Source organism: Mytilus californianus, unplaced genomic scaffold (assembly GCF_021869535.1).
Source record: "Mytilus californianus isolate M0D057914Y unplaced genomic scaffold, xbMytCali1.0.p SCAF_7, whole genome shotgun sequence".
NCBI classification, from domain to species: domain Eukaryota; kingdom Metazoa; phylum Mollusca; class Bivalvia; order Mytilida; family Mytilidae; genus Mytilus; species Mytilus californianus.
In genome coordinates this window covers 22,347,846-22,369,410 of record NW_026262723.1, presented here as the reverse complement: position 1 = coordinate 22,369,410, position 21,565 = coordinate 22,347,846, and the positions used below count along the sequence as shown (strand labels likewise).

The 21,565-nt window shown below is 31.2% G+C and overlaps 1 protein-coding gene across 1 annotated transcript in view; it reads right to left on the bottom strand.

Annotated features, from left to right (window-relative positions):
* The window catches only part of LOC127709271 (voltage-dependent calcium channel gamma-5 subunit-like), a 70,457-nt gene extending 50,062 nt beyond the window's left edge, over positions 1-20,395 (bottom strand). The window contains exon 1 of the mRNA XM_052214698.1: positions 19,937-20,395. The gene's annotated coding sequence lies outside the window, so the exon portion shown is untranslated. The remainder of the gene's footprint in view (positions 1-19,936) is intronic.
* Between the last annotated feature and the right edge of the window lie 1,170 nt (positions 20,396-21,565).

Below are 21,565 nucleotides of genomic sequence, written 5' to 3'. Positions count from 1 at the left end.
CCTAGTAATTAATCATTTGCTAGTTATGTCTAAATACTTATATTTGTCAGACAAAAAAGACAAAAAAGTAATTTACTTTAAGAATATCATAGCATTAAAAAGAGTTCATTTGCATAACATTTATCTATTCCCATTTTTTTCTAAGTATTCTAATGGTTTAGCTCGAACATTATCCATAAATAGCTCGCGAAACATCCTTGAAGTTTATGGGTTTGGTTTACCATTCATTAATAACAAAATGATATACCAATAATTCTTTGAAATTATTATTTCGTATATGTCGACAAATAAATGCTCGCTAGTCATTCACAGTGTTGTTCAATATTTAATTTCGAAATTGTTTGTAAACAATGAAAGTATGAAAGTTATTGTGTAAGGTAAACAATGGTTCTTATATAAACATATAAAAGCTCTAATTCCTTGTCCGGTTTTAGTTATACTGTATGTCCGTTTGGTTGATCAGCTCTTCAACGTTTCTTTAAGGTTTTGGATTTTAAAAAATTGGCCTCGAGCATCACTGAAGAGACATTAATTGTCGAAATGCGCATCTGGTGCAGTGAAATTGGACCGTTTATATTATTATATACTAGAACTCATGGTATTCATTTTTGTTTGTTTCTAGAACATATTTTATATTTTCAAAGTTTTTGCCGGAAGAAGACCTGAATAAAACTAAATAATTATGCATTTTAACCACTGAAGTAATCCATCAAATTATGTTATTAAATTGTTTATAAGCTTGTATAATAAAAGAAGCACTTTCAGTATTGATATATCAGAAAGCAAACCTTATCTGTAAATTTACCTATTTTGTTGTTTTTTTTGCATGGCCGGTGATGCATGTATAACAAGAGATGCTTGCTGTGTCGAAGTACCCGTGTCGCTAGGTTGAAAGTTCATGCGATTCACTGATGTATTTTGATTTTTATACTAGTATTAACAAATGTGCACTAGAAAAAAGAGCAACTTCAGAGCATCAACGTCTTTGCAGAACATTTACCACAAAAAATTAGAAAATTGCAAACGACAATGAAATATTTTCAAAGCAAAAGCACATATTGATTGAAATATGACAAAGTAGTTTAACAAAGAGAAATTATCTCTAATTTATTCCACGACAAGCAACCCATGACTAGTATGAAGAAAGAAGGCACACACGTACCGATGACAAGACAAATTTATCAAAGTGTATTCCCTCATTGCAATATCTAAAATTACAGAACTGCCAAAATTCAATGCATAGTAGTATAAGTTGTCCCTATATTTGGATATTACATCCGGTTATTAAAGATAAACTGTGTATATACTTTGCAATTGAACAATTTAGAAATTCAACTTCCTTATAAATAACGATGCACTGACCAATCTTTCTTAATTGGTCTACTTCCGAACTGAATGAGTTTGGTGGAAATTTATATTTACGGAATAATAGTACTGTATTTGAGGAGTTGCCACCGTCATTTCGGGATTTTAAGGTCTCAAATGTAGTTTTACTGGCGACGAGTAGCGGAGTCAGTAAAACGAATATTCGCCACCGTCAAATCCAAATCCAAAGTTGACGGTACAACTCTTCAAATACATTAATGTTATTCCTATTCTAAAGCAATTTAAAAAAGACAATTGTCTTGAAATGTTCAAAATTGAACATTTCAAATCTCGATAAAAGTAGACTGCGATTGCGCAACGTTGTTGCCAAAGCCCCGACCGTCGACAGTGGAATTGATGGTAGTTGTCATCCAATCAAAATTGGCGTTACATACCTAATTGCATTATAATTTGATTTTAATTATTAGAATCATAATAAAACATGCCATGAACTGCCTAGTCTGCTTTGTGTAAATAACAACTAACTGAACCATATCGACAATGGGTTTTTCAAAGATGCTCAGATGAAGTCCATTGATAATGCAATACTTGTTTAAGACGTCGGAAAGGTAAAATGTTTTACTTTTACAAGTAACAAAATAAAATGCGATATTATACAAAGTTACCTCTTAATATGACCACATTTCTTAACCGGACTTGCGGAAAGGCAAAGAGCGTAAATTGCGTTTGTTCTATAATACGAAATATTAATTGCAGTGGAATCTTTTCTAATGTTGTTTATTTTGTTTTGTTCGAATTTAAGGTAATTGACATTATTAAGATTAAAATACACGCTTCTTGCGTGATCTGCTAAGTGAGAAAACTCTCCACAAAGTAAATACTTGATGCAAGTTTAATATTCTGTTTTTTCATTATTTATGCATTTTTTTATGGGCAACATTATCTTTGGATACAATACGATTTTCACTTAAATTATGATTTTTTTGCTGTTGTTATTTTCGTTTTACAGATGATAATATACAGCAATAGTCCAAATGATATTTCAAGAAAATTGTTCTGTCAAATTGTCATTTACAATCAGTAAATATATTTATTTACTAAGAATGTTGATGTGGCACTGGAGAAAACGAAAAATGATAGAATTTGTTCATACTTCGCTAAAATTAAGTATATATTGTAATATGTTGAAAAAAATAATAAAAATGATAGGCCAACGAGCTTTTTTCCAGCTACAGATTGTGAAAAAATAACGCATTTTGTATCGATTATACAGGAAAAACTGTTATATAAATAAAAGGCAAACTAAATGATAGAATTGTAAAAATAAATTAAGAGAAGATAGCTCTTAGAAGTTGCTTTAAGAATATCCGAAGAAAAAATGGGGTCTCCGTACATATTTGTCTGCTATAACATAAAATAGAAAAACTTCATGTAGATTCCTTTAGAAACTATCATAATACTATTTCTGAGTAACATCCCCTAAATAACCTAACACTAAAAAATTTAAATCAAGCAAAACTAATCTACCTTAAGTTTGTAAAATAATTAGTTAAAAGTAGAACAACAAAACTACCGAACTCCAAGGAAAATCAAAACGGAAAGTCCCTTATCAAATGGCAAAATCAGAAGCTCAAACACATTAAACGAATGATAATTAGTTAAAATCAAAAATATTTGTTATTCCCACTATTTAATTGCATTTCTGCATAAAATTTTGCTGACTTGATTGAAAATCTAGTTCTTTTTTACAACCCAAGACGTCGAAAGACACTCATACTACCTCAAACAACTTTCACGACATATAAAAACAACACTGGTGGATACTATGCTAAACAAAACCAAAAGCAGAAAAGCATAGTTCCGATTCATTAAAGAAATAATGTTGACAATAAATAAATGAAATGAAATGAATAAGTTTTTAGGCAATGCGCACCAAAGACACCAGGCTTATTATTTTGTTATAAAATTGATCAGTGGCGATCGAATTAAACAGTTGGAGGGCGAAATGAAATACGAAGTTGACATCTTAAAAAAACCGAAAATTTCAAAAACAAATTGTGCTAAGTACGAACTATACCAAATAAATCTTGCGTTACGACAATCGACACTATCTAAACATATAATGACGATTCTATCAAATTTCTGGACGTCAGCATGTTTGGAGAATAAGCTATATCAATATTTTATTATTCAGTCAATATTGCTCTAGGTACTTACTGTGATTCCGGCTTATTTTTGAATTCACAAGAAACATAATTTATACAAAACCTCTTCAAAGATAAAAAGACAAAACATCTTGCTAATTTATTTACTCTTTAGTGTGTCCTGTTTCTCCTAAAAACCAACATTTCAGCGAGTTTTTACATCTTATATATCTCAATGAAATTAGCGTTGAGGATACTACAAAAACTAGAAGGTCAGTTTCATATCTGGACATTTTCTTTGAATTAACACAGATTGACGACTCAAAAAAAAAAAGATCTATTCTAATCATGACAATTTATGTTTCCCATTGTCAATCTTCAATTTAAGAAAAGTAACACACTTTCGATTTCTTCCCGCATATCTCATTGATACGTGTGTGCATGTTCACATTATTTTGACTTATTGACAGGGGTATGCTTTAACAAACAAACCGTTTACATCAGGCTTATGAAGAATTATTCCTTTAAGTAACAAAAAAATGCGATATTATACAAAGGTATGCTTTTAACACATATTAAGAATTATATCTTTAAGTGACTCTCCGCGTGTTAAAAGGGTCAACATCTTTTCCGTTAGGTGAGTCAATCTCTTCACTCAAAAGACGTGTTTTTGCGGTCTAAGATTTGAATTCACCAGAAAATACGTGTACATGGTCATTATAAGACGTTAAACGTGTCGACGATTTCGTCTTTTACTTTTCAGCGATTGCTTAAAGTTTTCCCATTTGTTTGTATATTCAAAATGAAAGAGTTTTGAACACGGTAGTTACCGTTGTTTCTTATATAATATATGGTCAAAGCATTATGTCGTACTTTTAAAAGCACTGAACACAGATCAACTAGTTTGTCTATTTTGACCGTAATACATATATAGTTTGCTTGTGTTATAGGATAGTTTTATTGGGATTTCTAACTTAGCCGTTAACTGAACTCCGTCTTGTGTTAGAATTTATGGTATTTGTCTTATAATAAAGTGCTTTGCCACGTTCGTAATTGCAGAAAAAATAATATGAAGATTGCATTCATCTATGTTTATGTTTAATCGTTATATTAAAGTGCTTTTAGAAATTCGTTTCTCTTCATTGCAACTAACCAGATTTACTTGGACGGGGAAGGTCTCTTTATCGCAACTAACCAGATCTACATTGAGGGGAAGGGGGGGGGGGGGGGGGAGGTTCATTCGTATAAAAATATAACTTCAGAATCAAATATAACATTTTAAGAGAAAGTTGTGGAAGGAGTTGTACGGAAAGTATCACAATATTAACTTACGCACTTTTACATGGCCATTTTGCTGTCGTTCTACATTCAACAAGTCGATATAATCAATAGTCAGCCTTTCGTTAATTCCTATCTAATTGTTGTTCTGATTAAATAAACGTAGACACATCTGTTTGTGATGTATTGTTTTATTCAGATAATTGTAAGAACGATGATATTAAAAGCCTTGATCTGTTTTAAAATGCGCTGTTTCTGCTTAAATAGTTATTATCGAGTCCGTAAATACTTTTCTGCAATCGTCAATGTTGTCACTATAATGATATTAGACTATAGCTGGTTGTGTAATATCGTTTTTGGTACATTAATTGTATTTCTAGCTACATTCTAAAAGATCGAAAACAGTTCTTTTGACACGTAGAAATATAAATACAAGGAAAGTGATTACCATCCAATATTACATTAACTAAAAAAATAACTACAGGTTACCCTATGGGACTGTCACGCAAGACGAGCAACAACACCGCATGTGTATGATTTGGTGAACACCAAATTCATCAAGAGAAAGCAATAACCACTTACGAAATTAAAATTGACGTGATAAATTGAAGAATTAAAGAGGATTTGCAATCACAAAGTGAACAGACGAACAGATAATGTCCATTTACAGGACGTTGCATCTGCACGGATCGCTGCAATCAGAAACCAAACATGATACAGGTAACATAAGAAAGGCATATGCAAAACTGATAACGATCACAGTCCATTAAGCTGAATTGAACAATAACCATTACCTAATTGATATTGTAGACAGTTTGATATCGTATGCTGTAAATAACCAGATACCAGTCAAATGTCATATGTTTTTTGATAGTAATCAACGTAAATTTTCCTAAGTGTAATATCAATTTTAGTAGAATTTTATATCGTTATATTAGATGAACTATAAACTATAATACAGTTTAAATCTTTTTTTCATCAATATTGATTATATCATACAAAGCAAATGTCTGGTATTTATTTAATGTCATCTAGGGATTTTATTATTCAACATATTAATACAAATCATTTTGTCCTTGGTTCTTATTTTTGTTTCTAAATAAAATGTATAAGTAAGATGTTCCATTAAATGCATATCAGAAAGTAAAATAACAAAAATACCGAACTCCAAGGAAAATTCAAAACGGAAAGTCCTTTATCACAGCAGAAATCCAAAGCTCACACACATCAAACGAATGGTAAACAACTGTCATATTACAGACTTGGTACAGGTATTTCCTTATGTAGAAAATGGTGTATTAAACCTGGTTTTATATATAGCATAACCTCCCACTTGTATGACAGTCGCATAGAATTCCATTATAATGACAACAATGTGTGAGCAAAACAAACAGAAATAATAAGTCAAAATGACAAAAATGGGATACAGCAGTCAACATTGTGTTATAATCTAAATCAATATAAAAACTATTTCAAGAAAGAAAAAACAAAATGCCATATAGGCACTCTATAGACAAAACACATAAGCAAAAATGAAAGACAACAATTAAAAAAATCACCAAAACAATATCACAGTGGCGGGATGTATAAATACCGAGCCACGCCAAAAGGATACTACCAAAAAAGGACTAAACAGTAAAGGTTAAAAATATAAAAATACAAATATAAAGAGCACTATAACTCGTAATTAAGATGACAAACAACGTCAGAAGGTAGAATCTATACTTCAAGACCATCATGTATTATTTGAGAAATTGATACGGAATATTTAGCAACAAGGTCTTGGTACCTTCCGACGAACTTTTCTAGAAAAAGGACGAGACGTTCTTTGACATAAATTCTGGTTCATCAATTTTGTGCTCAAACAGTGGTGACGGTTTATAAAGTCTGAGTAGCAGCTGCAAGCTGTTGAATACCGAATGAGTTGGGAAATTTATATACTACATGCAGGCGAAGTTGGTATATTGCTGCTAAGGTGGGGGAAATTGATACGGAATATTTATCAACAAGGTCTTGATACCTTCCGACGAACTTTTCTAGAAAAAGGACAAGACGTTCCTTGACATAAACCCTGGTTCATCAACTTTTTGCTCAGACACTGGTGACGATTTATAAAGTCTGAGTAGCAGCTGCAAGCTCTTGAATACCGAATGAGTTGGGAAATGTATAAACCATATGCAAGCGAAGTTGTTATATTGCTGCTAAGGTGGGGGAAAAATTTTAATTTCAAAATTAAAATCGTCTCGTTTGTCATAGATTCTGGTACTGAGATGACCGCGTATGTCAAAATCGAGGTATAAGTCTAAAAATGAGGCGGAGGAAGCCGATTCTAATGTTTCTTTAATTTCTAGTTCTGGAGGATATATTTATGGGACACAATCAGAAAAGTTTGAATTGTTTTTAAAAAAAACATCATCAATATATCTGAATGTGAAGTCAAATGATCTGGCTTCTTTGATCTTCTTGTTTTTGTCCTCTTTATCCTAATTTCTTTTATAAACTTTTTTTTTGTTTTCTTTATTCAAAGAGATTACCAACGAATGTGGACTAAGCAACATGACGTTTTGTCTAAATGAACAAATCCAACATTGACAGTCAGAATCAAAGAAAGGGAATGACAAAATGCTACGGCGTTCTAAAGTGAAATACAACAAAACAACAGAGACTGAAAAAGTGAACATCGAACGATCGTTATATGACTTTGGAGATTTCCTTTAAGATGTATGTCCCTTATAAGAATGTAATGAAAATACTGTTGTAATATATATTAATAATAATAATTTTAATAATAATAATAATAATAATAATAATAATAATAATAATAATAACAATAATAATAATAATAATAATAATGATAATAGTATTAATGATAATAATAATACTAGTATTAACAATAATGTACAGATGTTCAATGGTGTTAATATGTCCTTTGATTGAGTTAAGCTATTTCAGTTGATATTTTATAGTGTGTCTTTCTATGTTGTGATGTTACACTATTGTTTCAGAAAAAGGGTGAAGGTTTGGTACCATTAAAACGTTTAAACCCGCTGCATTTGTTTGCACCTGTCCTAAGTCAGGAATCTGATGTTCAGTAGTTGTCGTTTGTTGATGTGGTTCATAAGTGTTTCTCGTTTTTTATATAGATTAGACCGTTAATTTTCCCATTTGAATGGTTTTACACTAGTAATTTTTTGGAGCCCTTTATAGGTTACTGTTCGGTGTGAGCCAAGGCTCCGTGTTGAAGACCGTACTGTGACCTATAATGGTTTACTTTTATAAATTTTGACTTGGATGGAGAGTTGTCTCATTGGCACTCATACCACATCTTCTTGTATCTATAGATCCCAATGTTAGTTATCTATGCTCACTAGGTTGAGTTGAATTTTGATGATCATGAAAGAGAAAAAAATATTATAGTGATAATATATATGTAAAAGAGGGACGAAACATACCAGAGGGACAGTAAATCTTTATCAAATATTATAGACATTTCCACTTTAAGTTCTTGAACTTAATTGAAGTATGGTTGGATGCGATGTGTCGATAAATATATAGAAATTACTTCCTAAATCGCCAATTAGGCCAATCACGACTGTCGACAGGCTTGTATGCGTTTATTTTCCTTTATCGTTTGAGACATAAAAGTAAATGCCATCACAGAAAACTAAAAAGATGTTATTTTGCTTTCAAACAAAATAATATCATATATCATACTACCTTTCCGTTCTAATCTTGAATTCAGTATTTTTTTTATGACATTGGATCTCATAAATGACAGAAAAACAAACCATTTTGATTGATGACTTTACAAGCACAAAACTTGGAACTAGTCGTTTACTTCTGTTGCCTTAATTTTTACAGCATGAGTTAATCAAGTACTAGTTTAACCAAAACGGACAAAATTTGCAAATGATCAATTTTGAGTTTTGACTGTAAATAAGTTGCAACATTCCAGTAGCACATGCATGTCATATATAACTAACTGAGAAATTTTCGCAGACGACGGATTTCGATTATTTCGCTGTGAAAAGAAAGAAACAAACACGAATATTATCCTCCCGGGTAAATAAGATTTTAAAGATAATCCATAACCATTAAAACTAAAGCTTCGTAAACAGGTTAAGTCCAAGAGATCGCAAAACAAATCCCTTTTCAGTAAAGTTCCGAATTGATTCGATATTCCGGGGTTAGTGTTTCCTGTGGGGATTTGCCTTATAGATGGTTGCTACTTTCATGGTAGCTATTGTAATAAGGGTCATAATAATAAGAGTCATATTTTCAAAATTTCTCATTATTCATAACGCCAGTTGTGAATCATCTCGGGATTTGTACTTAGAATAAGAAACACGGGAGGTACCATTAATGAATCATTCACTGCACTGAGCATCTGAGTTCATATCCGGTTGGCATCTACGATGAGTTATTACTTTTTACTACTCCTTTTTGTTGGCGTCTTTGTGGGATTAAATTGTATGTTTGTTTTAGTTTTGTAGTCAGCTGTGTTGTACATCTTTGGTGTATGTCTACACAGGTTTGACGACTGGATCCCAATTATTGTCACACTAACCTAGTATGTCTGTTTGGGTTGCTTACTCAATTTTGTCAATATAACGAAACTATTAACAACTGTCATACAAGTGGGAGGCTTATCTCAATATTTAGTTTCATGTGATGTGTTTTGTAAATTGTTGTTTTCTTTTCGTTTTTTTGTCACACTGGTTCTTTCTTTTCGTTGGTTAATTTCTTTTTCATTGGTTAATAACTTTTTTCATCCGTTAACGGCTTATAATTGTTCCATTGATATCTTCTTTTATTTCGTATTTCAACTGATTTTCGATTGGGCACAGTAATGTTCAATTTTGAGAATGTAATTATTCTAAATTTTGTTTAAAATTTGAATTTGTGTATATCGCCAAGGAGCAAATATAGCTCTCAATAACTGTCTCAAATAATTGATCATCTACTTTTTTTTTAGTATTGAAGTAATACTTAAAGATCGAGAAATAAAATCACGATGAAACCAACGATGTTCAAGTTCTGAGCACTGAAATATTACTTATCATAATATAGCATTGTACCAGGACTAAACAATTGGTTAATTACTTCATAGATCTGGTTTACCATTAATATATGTGTCCAAGATAACAACAGTATTTTCCATTATCCTTTCCTCCATTCTTTCACTTATCATCATTACTTTTCACAAGTATCACGATGGGTATTCCTAGTGGAGCATGACATATTTACCTTTTCGTCTCACCTGACTCAAACACTTTAATCTTTAAGTTTGCATGTAATGTTATAAATAATCTTTTTTACTATTCTTTTTCTTTTGACCATGTGCTGTCTGTCCTTTTGTATCATATGAAGTTGGATAGCGTCCGAAATAAAGGCAACAGTAGTATACCGCTATTCGAAATTCATAAACTGATTGAGCAAAAAACAAATCCTGGTTACAAACTAAAACTGAGGGAAACACATCAAATATAAGAGGAGAACAACAACACAAAAGAAACACAACACTAAAATGCAACACACACAGAAACGAACTATAATATAACAATGGCCATTTTCCTGACTTGGTACAGGACATTTTAAGAAAAAATGGTGGGTTGAATCTGGTTTTGTGGCTAGCCAAACCTCCCGATTTTATGGCAATGTTAAATATAACATTAAAATGACAACATTACATGACAGGACTTCAATACAAATAAATTGGAGAACATACAGGACAGAAACCCACACAAATAATAGCTATCAAAAGGTACCAGGCTTATAATTTAATACGTCAGACGCGCGTTTCGTGTACATAAGACCCATCAGTGACGCTCAGATAAAAAAAGTTCAAAAACCAAAACAAGTACAAGGTTGAAAGCATTGAGGACCAAAAGTTCCAAAAAGTTGTGCCAAATACAGCTAAGATTATATGCCTGGGATAAGAAAATCCTTAGTATTTAGAGTAATTCATGTTTTTGCAAACAGTAAATTTATAAAAATGACTATATAATAGATGTACATGTTAACACCGAAGTGGTGACTTACTACAGAATAAAAACGAATACGTAAAACAACCTATATCAGCACATAAAAAAGGCACAACCGAATAACGTATTATATGTTAGCCAAAGAGAGTGGCGCACAATGTGACGTCACATATAAATTTCCAAACAATAGGATAGTGTTCAAGATTAGGTTTGTATTACTGATATAACATGTATTAATAACAATGAAAATTACAATACTTATCAATATACAATTGTGGTAGTAATTAGATAATTAATTGTATTATCAAGCTATGTCGGTGTTTCTTCTGAATCAAACTGTAAATCAAATATATCGTATAAATTTAGTTGACCCAAACTAAAATCTTATAAATGAACTGGGTGATTAATCATCTTTACCGTAACACACGAATAGAACAGAAAAAAAAAATAGATTTACAACTACAAACGATAAGACATTTGACAAAATCCGATGAGAATAACAAATATAACATCAAAACTAAATACATGGATTTTGGATAGAAAAATACCGTGACACGTCTTATAGCAATGCGAATTCACACTCAGCAAAACGGTCACAATCGGGAATAAGTCACGTTCGGTACTTAAATATCTTCTTACTTATTGATATAAGACATTTCAAATGAGTAAAATTAATACACCCCTTATTTGGTAAAAATGATGGAAAAGAATAAAGATTCGTCACCAAGAAAATCAATCAGATACATTATTTTCGAAGCATATTTCTTTATAGAAAGTGAAGATAAGTACATGTTATCTGGATGTGGATGCTACGCTCACTCGACATTTAGCTGCATATTCTGGCTCGCGGGCTGATATTTTTCAATATCTATACAATCCACGTTCAGATAACATTTTTATCATCTTTCAAAGCAATGTTTTTTTATCAAAATTTCCTTTTTCAATAATTTCGCGGGAATTGTTATTACCAGAGTGTCTCTGTTATTACTAGGCAACATACGTCATCAAAATAATAAACCGCGGATACACCTTGTGGCCAAAATACGTAGGGTAAAATATTCCCATTAACTAGAGGAAGAAAAATGTTTCGTGTACATGATAATGCATATATGAGAGTATAATATTTGAAGATGATACAAAAAAAAAGAAATATTAAAGATTATATTGAAAGATCGTAGTATTTCATATCACCAGAAGAAGAAAACTTCTACTCGCTGACTGCTGAACAGCATACGCTTCATAAAAAAATTCCAGAAACGCATCAAAATGCTGTTTATTTTCAAGACTAAAAGTACACATATATATTTAAGTAGTCGTAATTCGTAAAGGAGAAGTTAATTTGAGAAAAACAGATGTTGGTAAATTGTCCTTCTTGTATGTAAATACCTCGACATCTCGCACCTTGTACCCGCCATTTGTACGTGAGAAGACAAGGAAGGTAGGTGTTATTTTTGTAACGACTACCCCACCAAATTGCATGGGGACGGTATTCTAGTTCAGGTTATGGGGTACCATTTCCTATAAGTGCTTCGCCAAATGTTATCATTGAGGAAAACATATTTGGTTCAAATATGTCAAAATTTTCCGTCAAGATATTTTCTTCTGTATTGACAAATAACAAAACCAGATCACCTGGATTTTTGAAATATTATACAAAATTGCTTCGCTGCATTGTGTTTGTCCATGTACATTGATATATCATTCTTTTGATGACTTGGAGTTAAAATGACAAGGTACATCATGTTTATGATTCTTGAAAAAAAATTATGCTTTCAGTGTGTTCAACTTGGTAGCTCAGGGGTCAAAGCATCTCTTTATGAGATTGTCTTAGGTTCAAATCCTAACTTAGTTACACTGAAACAGTAAATACTATAAATGGAATCTTAACATGTTTTTCATGTATTAATCATTTAATAGTTTGCCCTCTTCAGTCTATTTCATGTGAATTATCAATGTACATATACAGATATAGCCAATATATATGATTTACACCATTTTTCACAACAAAAACATTAAATTGTGACTTTTTGTGGAATTTTTCAGGATACCAATTTAATATGCAGTGAACATGATAATAAATTGTTGTATGTGTGCTTTTTTATGAAACAATTATTTTTCTTTGTTTTACAAGCAATTTGAGAAAACTTGGTATATGTAATTCAGGCTCAAATAATTTGACATTAGTGATACATATATGTACATGCACTCAGTTTGACTTTGACTTTCATTTTCTGAATTTCCTCCGAATTGAAGTAAAAAATGTCTGTTTGATTGGTCTTCATAAGCATTATCTTTGTCAGTAGCCATTTTGTATGTTTTTTTTGTTTTGTTTTGTTTTAGCAGACGAAATAAGTATTTTAGACATGTCAGAAAGAGGGTTGTTGTTTTGTGGTAGATTTTCCACCTATTTTATTATTTAAAATGAAATGTTTAATCTAGAGTGTATAATATATGCGCATTTAATTAATCAATTTTAATTATAAGTTTTACTGTGAATTTTAATAATTAAAACTGCCACCCCCGCATTGTTGACATTTGTATCGATAGATTGATCTCAATACAGATCAGATCAATAGTTCAGTTCTGAAAAAAAGTAGTCCCGGCAGAACTTATCAAGACTGCCGTCGACACCATTTTATCAACATCTCGTTTCAGAATGTAAAGTAATTTTAGGAAAAAAGAAATGGTTCATTGTAAAATATGTACTGCAAGTGTAATTTATTTTATTAAAAGAATTTATTTGGTGGCTTATCACCATTACAATGCAAGGCAATATGTTGGGAGAATTTGTTGATAAGTCCTGCTCACTTGATAATGTCTCCTCACTTGCACGCGCTAACTGGATACGAGTTTTACAGATATGTTGAGGAAGCTGATAAAGCGGTAGGGAAGGATGACAAATATTTAAAACAGGGTACGTGCCATCGATATGCAGCAATTCATTCTTATCAATCCCTAACTATGTATATATCAGCCATTCGCCAAATTCGAGTCTGTCTACCATGGAAGGAAGTTTTCCTGTAATTCTATATCGTAACAACATATAAGGTAGCAATATTTTAAATATTGATGTCGAATATCAACAGTTTTAATCGTAAAATGATTAGTCTGACGGCGCAAGATTTTTGTAAATTATAGTTAAGTTCGAACATTCCAAAATGATGTAATAGGCTTTTAAAGCAGTAAAGTTTTAATGCTTTCATTAATCATATCAAATAGACACAAAAGGTAGACAAAAAATTTCAAGGATATTGGTATGGAAACAGTTTCCTTATTCAGACATGTTTTTAAGTGAGATATATGTTTTCCAAGAAATGAAAACGAAATCTTCAGATAAAGTTATAAATTTTTCAGATAAAGTTACACACCGTCCTCTTGCAAATCCAAGCTAATGAAAACAATGGTAAACATTATGTAAAAAAAAAATATTATAAACTGAGAAAAAAACCAGAGTCATCTGAATTGAATAAAATTGAGAATGGAAACGGGGAATGTATCAAAGAGACAACAACTCGACCAAACAGCAATAAACAGCATAAGGCTTGAATGTATATCCAGTGAAAAAATTAAATGAAAACATCTTTAAATGTCTGACTATAATAATAAAATCTAAAAGTTAAATTAAGGAGACAGTTGTCTACCGATGTCAATATACATTATGGCTGATACAATTTTGAAACTTTCAATTGATGTTCATTTGCTGGTCATAAATTTGCTAAAATAATCATTATCTACAAGTCAACCAAGATGTGTATAATGCCATTAGAAATCTAATATAAGAATAAGGATATGTTGTATGATTTCTAATTACGTTGCTATTTTATAGTTTGGATGAGTTGCGACTTCTGAAATCAGTTTAAAAAATACATGTAAATCACGTTACATTCAAAGTTACTTTTGAACTAGTTACAAAACTGCACTGCCTATAACAATCTGATTTTAATTAGTTATAACTGGATGCTCACATTAAAATATCAAATGACATTCCATGTTTTGTCATTCACTGTAGACAACAGAGTCAACATTATAACATAATTTAGAATAATATGGGTAAAAGGGAATCACATATTTAAGATGTTGTGACTATGACCCCTTTAATTATCGACGACGTTTCTATATAACGTCAATTGTGCGTCTGTTGTGCTTGAAATTTATGTCAGTACATTGAACAAAGGAATTGTTATCTTAATTGGGATAATTTCCGTATCGCAGCTTAAATGAATGAGATAATTGATAAAGTTAATATATTTCTGTAGGAAAGTTCGAATAATGTTTATAGGAATACAGACGGGTACTTGGAAAATGTCAAGAGGACATAATGACTTTGTCATTTCAAAGATGCAAGGGTCCCCAGTTTGTCAATAAAACATTTTAATGACGTCATAAATCTGCGTATAGTAAAATGAGTTTTTCTAGTAATGGAAATGATATCAATCATACGTATTTTTCTTGTCATCAAAGATACCAACTAAAATAGAAGTCAGTTATTAGCTTTAATAAAATATTCATTCATTCCTTGTAATAATAGCAAGTTGCATCAAAAGCTTCAGATTATCTGAATGATTTATAAGTATACAAACATTTGATGGTATTGGACGAGTTGTAAATTGGAAATGCGTCTTTCTTTAATTACCCTAACACTGAGCCAAAGTTCATGACTTACATTCAGAAATCTTGAAATAAATAAGATAATATGGGATAACATAATTGTTTTTCGTATTCGATAAAAACAGTACAGTTATAAGGAAAGTATGTCATCAGACGAACTCAACTCAAAATACATTAAACTATTTGTGAACAGGTATGTGTTAAGTGACAACGAATTAGAAAATATTAATGGAAGACAAATACTACTAAGATACACAAAACTATAGATTTTTGTCAAAAGTGTTTCACCTCTTGGAAATTCCCTTATATATTTCATATAAAAACACATATTTAAAAAAAAACATTGTTTAAAACTTACTTCAAGTCCGATTTTGATAAATCTTTTACTGTTAAACTCATTAATGTAAACAGTGTTTTCCGGTTAAATATGATATTTTTTTTTATAAAATATCATTACTGAAAAATCATTATTCATATACAAATATTGAAATTTAGCGTATATTTTTCCTATAGAGTGCAGAAGTTCACAGTGATTTCCTTAAAGGTATAAGTCTTGAATACATTTTTAATTATCGAATGACTAAACATGCATTACTGTTTTTAAGGAAAACAAAAATTTTAAATCGGACAAGCAATAGGTTAAGTAGAATTTATATTGAAAATATGTTTCTTATGAAATATATTTCGAAATTTTCAAATGCGAAACACTTTTGACCTCTAAATATAGGTGATATCAAATCCTATCTTTTAAGATTTATTAGTGCTTCTTACTTATTCTCTTTTGCTGTTCTTATAATTGTTGCGAACTTTTCCAATGAAGGATTAATCCAGACATCTCCATTAAGGATGTTCGCTACTCTATTTCAAAATAACAAGCTTTTTTAAAGACTGTTATAAATTAATAGTATATAGATAACACAACTGAAAAAGCAGAAAAAAATGACGGATCCGTGTCCTTGTTTTCGAGATATAAGCCATAGCAAATTTGGCGGGAAATGATTCTCTCTAGATTTCTTTCAAAAATTATGGAAAAATAACAAGGATTTTATAAGATTTTCAAATATGACTTTTTAAACTATATTTGATAAAATTATGAAAAGAAAAGTAGGGGTTAGAGGGCAAAATTTTTGAATGGCACTACATGGATAAAACCAGAGAATTCCGAATATCTGGCAAAAATTCAAAAACAAAAGGAGCGAACATCCTTAAACGCACGTAAAACAGTATGTTTTCCTTTGATAATATATGTTTTAGTAAGTCAAAACACGAAGCTACGTTTCACAAATGTCAATCGTTCAAGTTTCAATTAAATCATGAAAAGACACAATACATTTAATTAACACTTAAAAGAGGTAGGGCCAATTTCGTCTGAATTTATTTCTCAAGGGGACCTGATTCACAAAGTATTTCTGTCTTTACTTGAATTTATAGCATCACAATGCCGTGTGTTTGCCTTCAAGTTCTTATAATGTTATCATAGTTTATTTCTAGCTAGATGGCAAATTATAAACGCATATCATTACCTTTTTCAAAAGGTTGTTTATTTGTAAAACAAGAAAGATTAACAATTTAGCATTTACTGTCTGCACGAGCGTTTGGTCATATAAAAAATTAGTACGAGTCTATCGTGCATATTTCAACAATTTAAGTTCATACAGATCTGACAAATGAATAAAATAAACTGAATGGTTACTTGATTGGCACATAACCAATATCTATAAGTCTAGAATATAAAGCAAACATAACCTTCCTAGCTTTCATGACTAAATCATTAATGCTAGAGATAAGAATTACAGCCAAGAACTGACCCCCGAAATTTATGTTCTATGATATTATAGACTTTTCTGCTTTGAAGGTTTTTTTTCTCCTAAAAACCATAAATTTTGTCTTCAACTGTTAATTGCCATTTATCACAGGATTGCCATAAGATATTCATACTATTTCAAAAACCATCATTAGTTTATAGTTATATATATATCATCCGAAAACGGGAAACTATTCATGTTTGAATCAACTAGTTTGAGTGGACTTCATTTTTCATCAAAGAATATATCATTAAATAATACATACACAAACAAGCATGTGACAATTATAGATCAATATTTCAACAATTTAAGTTCATACAGATCTGACAAATGAATAAAATAAACTGAATGGTTACTTGATTGGCACATTACCAATATCTATAAATCTAGAATATAAAGCAAACATAACCTTCCTAGCTTTCATGACTAAATCATTAATGCTAGTGATAAGAATTTCTGCCAAGAACTGACCCCCGAAATTTATGTTCTATGATATTATAGACTTTTCTGCTTTGAAGGTTTTTTTTCTCCTAAAAACCATAAATTTTGTCTTCAACTGTTAATTGCCATTTATCACAGGATTGCCATAAGATATTCATACTATTTCAAAAACCATCATTAGTTTATAGTTATATATATATCATCCGAAAACGGGAAACTATTCATGTTTGAATCAACTAGTTTGAGTGGACTTCATTTTTCATCAAAGAATATATCATTAAATAATAGATACACAAACAAGCATGTGACAATTATAGATCGAACGTGACTAAAGATCCTGTGCTTCATGGTTTTTTTTCGATAAATTTATAAGGATGCATAAAAGCAGTAGTCGCCATAACTTATGTAACATACTATGATTTACTACATATGTTTTGTTAAATTTTGTATTTTACACAAAATTAAGCCTCAAATTTGCTCCCGCAAAATTTGCAATGGACGGTTTTTGTTGTTCTCTTTAGATCTGCTATGAATATAATCATCCATGTATACGCGTATTTATTCATTTTGCTTTCAACGCTTTTGTCTCTGAGAATTCTCTTGAAAAACTATTTTCAGGTGCGCTTTGTCGGCAGTAGAACCGTTTTACTTTGATTCAATTTGGGTTTTTTATTTACATAATGGTGTGTTAGTACCGTTATCAAATTTCTTCATATTAATATTGTAAAACATCAACTGCAAGTCACACTATAAAGGTTTTTGTCAAATAGCGCATCGTAGGAGTTCAAAAAGGTTTCATATTGTGTTAAACAGCTGGAAGTTTAGAATACATATAGGATGAAAATCTGATAATCTTGATTGAGCAGTTTGTGTTTGTATGTTTTAATGATAGAAACAATATGTTTTCTTTGCTTTACCAGCAAAGCGGAAGAGGACTTGACCAGATCTGGTATAGCTTTTCAACGTAGTGTCAAAGATTATTTCGCAGGTGAAATTGCTAGATCAAAGCTATTAAGGCCGGGACAAAGATGAGAGATGTCAAAAAGCCTTGATATGCAATTGTATAAAATACCAACCAGAACTTAATTCCATACATATAATTTTACAAACGACACATACATTTTGACAATCAAGTGTGATCCCATGATAAAATTCGGCCTCTTTGAGACAATTATTTTTAGGACTATGACATTTGACTTTGATCCTTACTGTTTAGGAAAAAGGGGGACGAAAGATACCAGAGGGACAGTCAAACTCATAGATCGAAAACAAACTGACAAGGCCATGGCCAAAAATAAAAAGACAAACAGACAAATAATAGTACAGATGACACAACATAGGAAACTAAAGACTAAGCAACACGAACCTCACCAAAAACTGGGGGTGATCTCAGGTGCTCTTAGGTAAGTAAGTGGTTTTTGTAGGTAAACTTATTTTAAAAATTGTTGAATTGAGGACAAAATGTCGCTTTTTGTAACTTTAGCATTACATCTTCATGGTAAACATATAGTTCTGTATTCAATGAAAAACAGATACATAGACTAGTCAAAAAATATACGTGACGCAGTTTACTTCGTCCACAAATGTTGCCAAATGTTTAAAACTTTTATTTTCAGAATTTTCAGAATTTTGGTAATAATGAAAGAAAAATATTTAAGACTTAATTGAAAGACGAATAACGAAATTAAGTTTAATATTTCTTGGGTTCTAAAAGAATTTTGAAAAAGGTTCATGGTGCAGAACATTTACTTTATGTATGAGAAAAATTGTTGCACACACTTGACAACTATCTGAACGACGTAACACCGCGTTTATTTATGTTCCTCTTCTCAAATAATAATGAGATCTTCTAACGAAGCAAAAGCTCACACCTCAATGCAAGTTTTAGGTCCACAGCACCGAACAGTTAAAGCGGAATTCTTTACTTGTTATGTTCAAGATCAATCACACAATTATGAAACATCAGGTCATCAATTTTCATGCAAGTGTTTGCTCCGTCTGGCGATCAACATTTCCAATATCAAAATTTGTGAGGGAGGGGATACAAAAATATGTATGAACTAAGTTTCTTATTCTTAGTGGAATTTTTGGTGTAATCCCGAACTTATTTGAAATTTCAACGTTTAATACATATGCTTTTTATTCGAAATGTCAAGATATGATATACATATTTGATGAGACAAGTGTACACTTCTACAAATTTTAAATACGATGATTTTGAATATAAAAGTATTCAAATACTTAAGAAATGAGACTTGTTAGACCAATATTCAGATTTATTTACTGACAATTTAATATTTGTCTTTTTCAATTTAGATTTAATACCAAAACAAAACTTATTATGACTTACCTTTACAGAAACCACGTCCGTAAAATGATTGTTACGTACTGGCTGACTACAGGTTGTGATATAAGACTTTATTTATAAATTACGATACCACGAATCAGAATGCAGCAATAATCTCCCGTGTTTATTTAATGTGTAAATTGTCACTTGTTGGTAAACTCGTCACTTGTCTAATGTGCATCCATTATTTAGATTTAGTTCACCAATTTGCTTCTATTTTTGTTTTCTTTCTTTTAATTACCTTACATGTAACAACGAATACTACCTAACGATTCAGTCAAAACAATTTCTTTATTTCTGAAAATCCATTACTCGCAAGCTATATTACTATATTGTGTAAATTTTCCTTCATTTATTTGATTTAGTCCTGTTTTATTGCTATGCTTCCAACAATTTCACACTTTTTACAATTCCCGTGATAGTCCTGCATCCGACTCTGGTTTTCTGCTGGAGAATATGTCAATCACATTTTCCTGTGCTATGTAACAATAATTAATATTTCGCATAAGGTATATAGATTATTGACTTGACATCTTCTACAATATTGAACGATAAAAGGAAGATATATTTCTCAATAAATGTGGCGCATATTCCCTCGTCTCTGTTTATTTTGAAAGAATTTTTAAAACGCTCTTTGATTTAACATTTTACTCACTTGAGAGACAGTTTAATACATATATGCCTATTGTCTTATTTTAAAGACATATAAGTCTGTATGTAAGTTTAAAAGTTCTAGTTTCAGAACTTTAACTTTAATTTCATATCCGTTTAATTTTTCGGATTAGAAATCAATTCAAACTTTGAAAAATGTATTATAAAAATTGATTGATTGATTGGTATTTAATGCCACTTTCAGAACTATTGGTTATTTCGTGGTGGTCAGTTTTTATTAGTGGAGGAAGCCGAAGTTCACAGAGAAAACCACCGTCCTTCGGAACGAAAACTTACAATCCTAGTCTATTGGAATTTGAGACAAATACATCTGCCAGGTGCGGGGTTGAAATTCACAACCTCAGTGTGACAGTCAAGTGATACAGTAGCTTTTTTGCCCTTTCTTTTTTAGACCACTCGGTCGCCTATATAATTAGAAATTCTCAATTACTTAAAATTGTGCTGGTTTATTTGAAAATGAATATGAGGACATGCTTTAGTCATTGAAGACTTTTAGTAATTTAGAGCTTGACATATAGAATAGACACTCCTTTTGAAGTCTTCTGGAATGTTTCGTTTTGTGTCGTTGAGTTGCTGTATCATAGAGGGTAACATAAAATAAGCAAAAACGCAATACGTACAATATTACGATGACATACAAAAATCTTAAAATATGGTGATGCGGTATGGTTGCTAATGAAAAAAATTATCTATTAAAGACCAAAGTTCAAACGACTGCAAAACTCCTGGTCACGAATGACCAATACTCATACTCGATTGATTGAGTGATGGCTTAATCCGACAGGGGTCCCCGGCTTGTACAGTGGTAATGTTGGAAGGAACATCATGTTCTTCTGGTATAATTGGCGCACTAACTGAATATCCACGGTGATTAAATGAGTTTAGAAAGTGTCTGATGTTGGATATAAACATTGTGATAAATTGACTCGAATTAGGAAGTACAGCGGTGATTATTAAGAT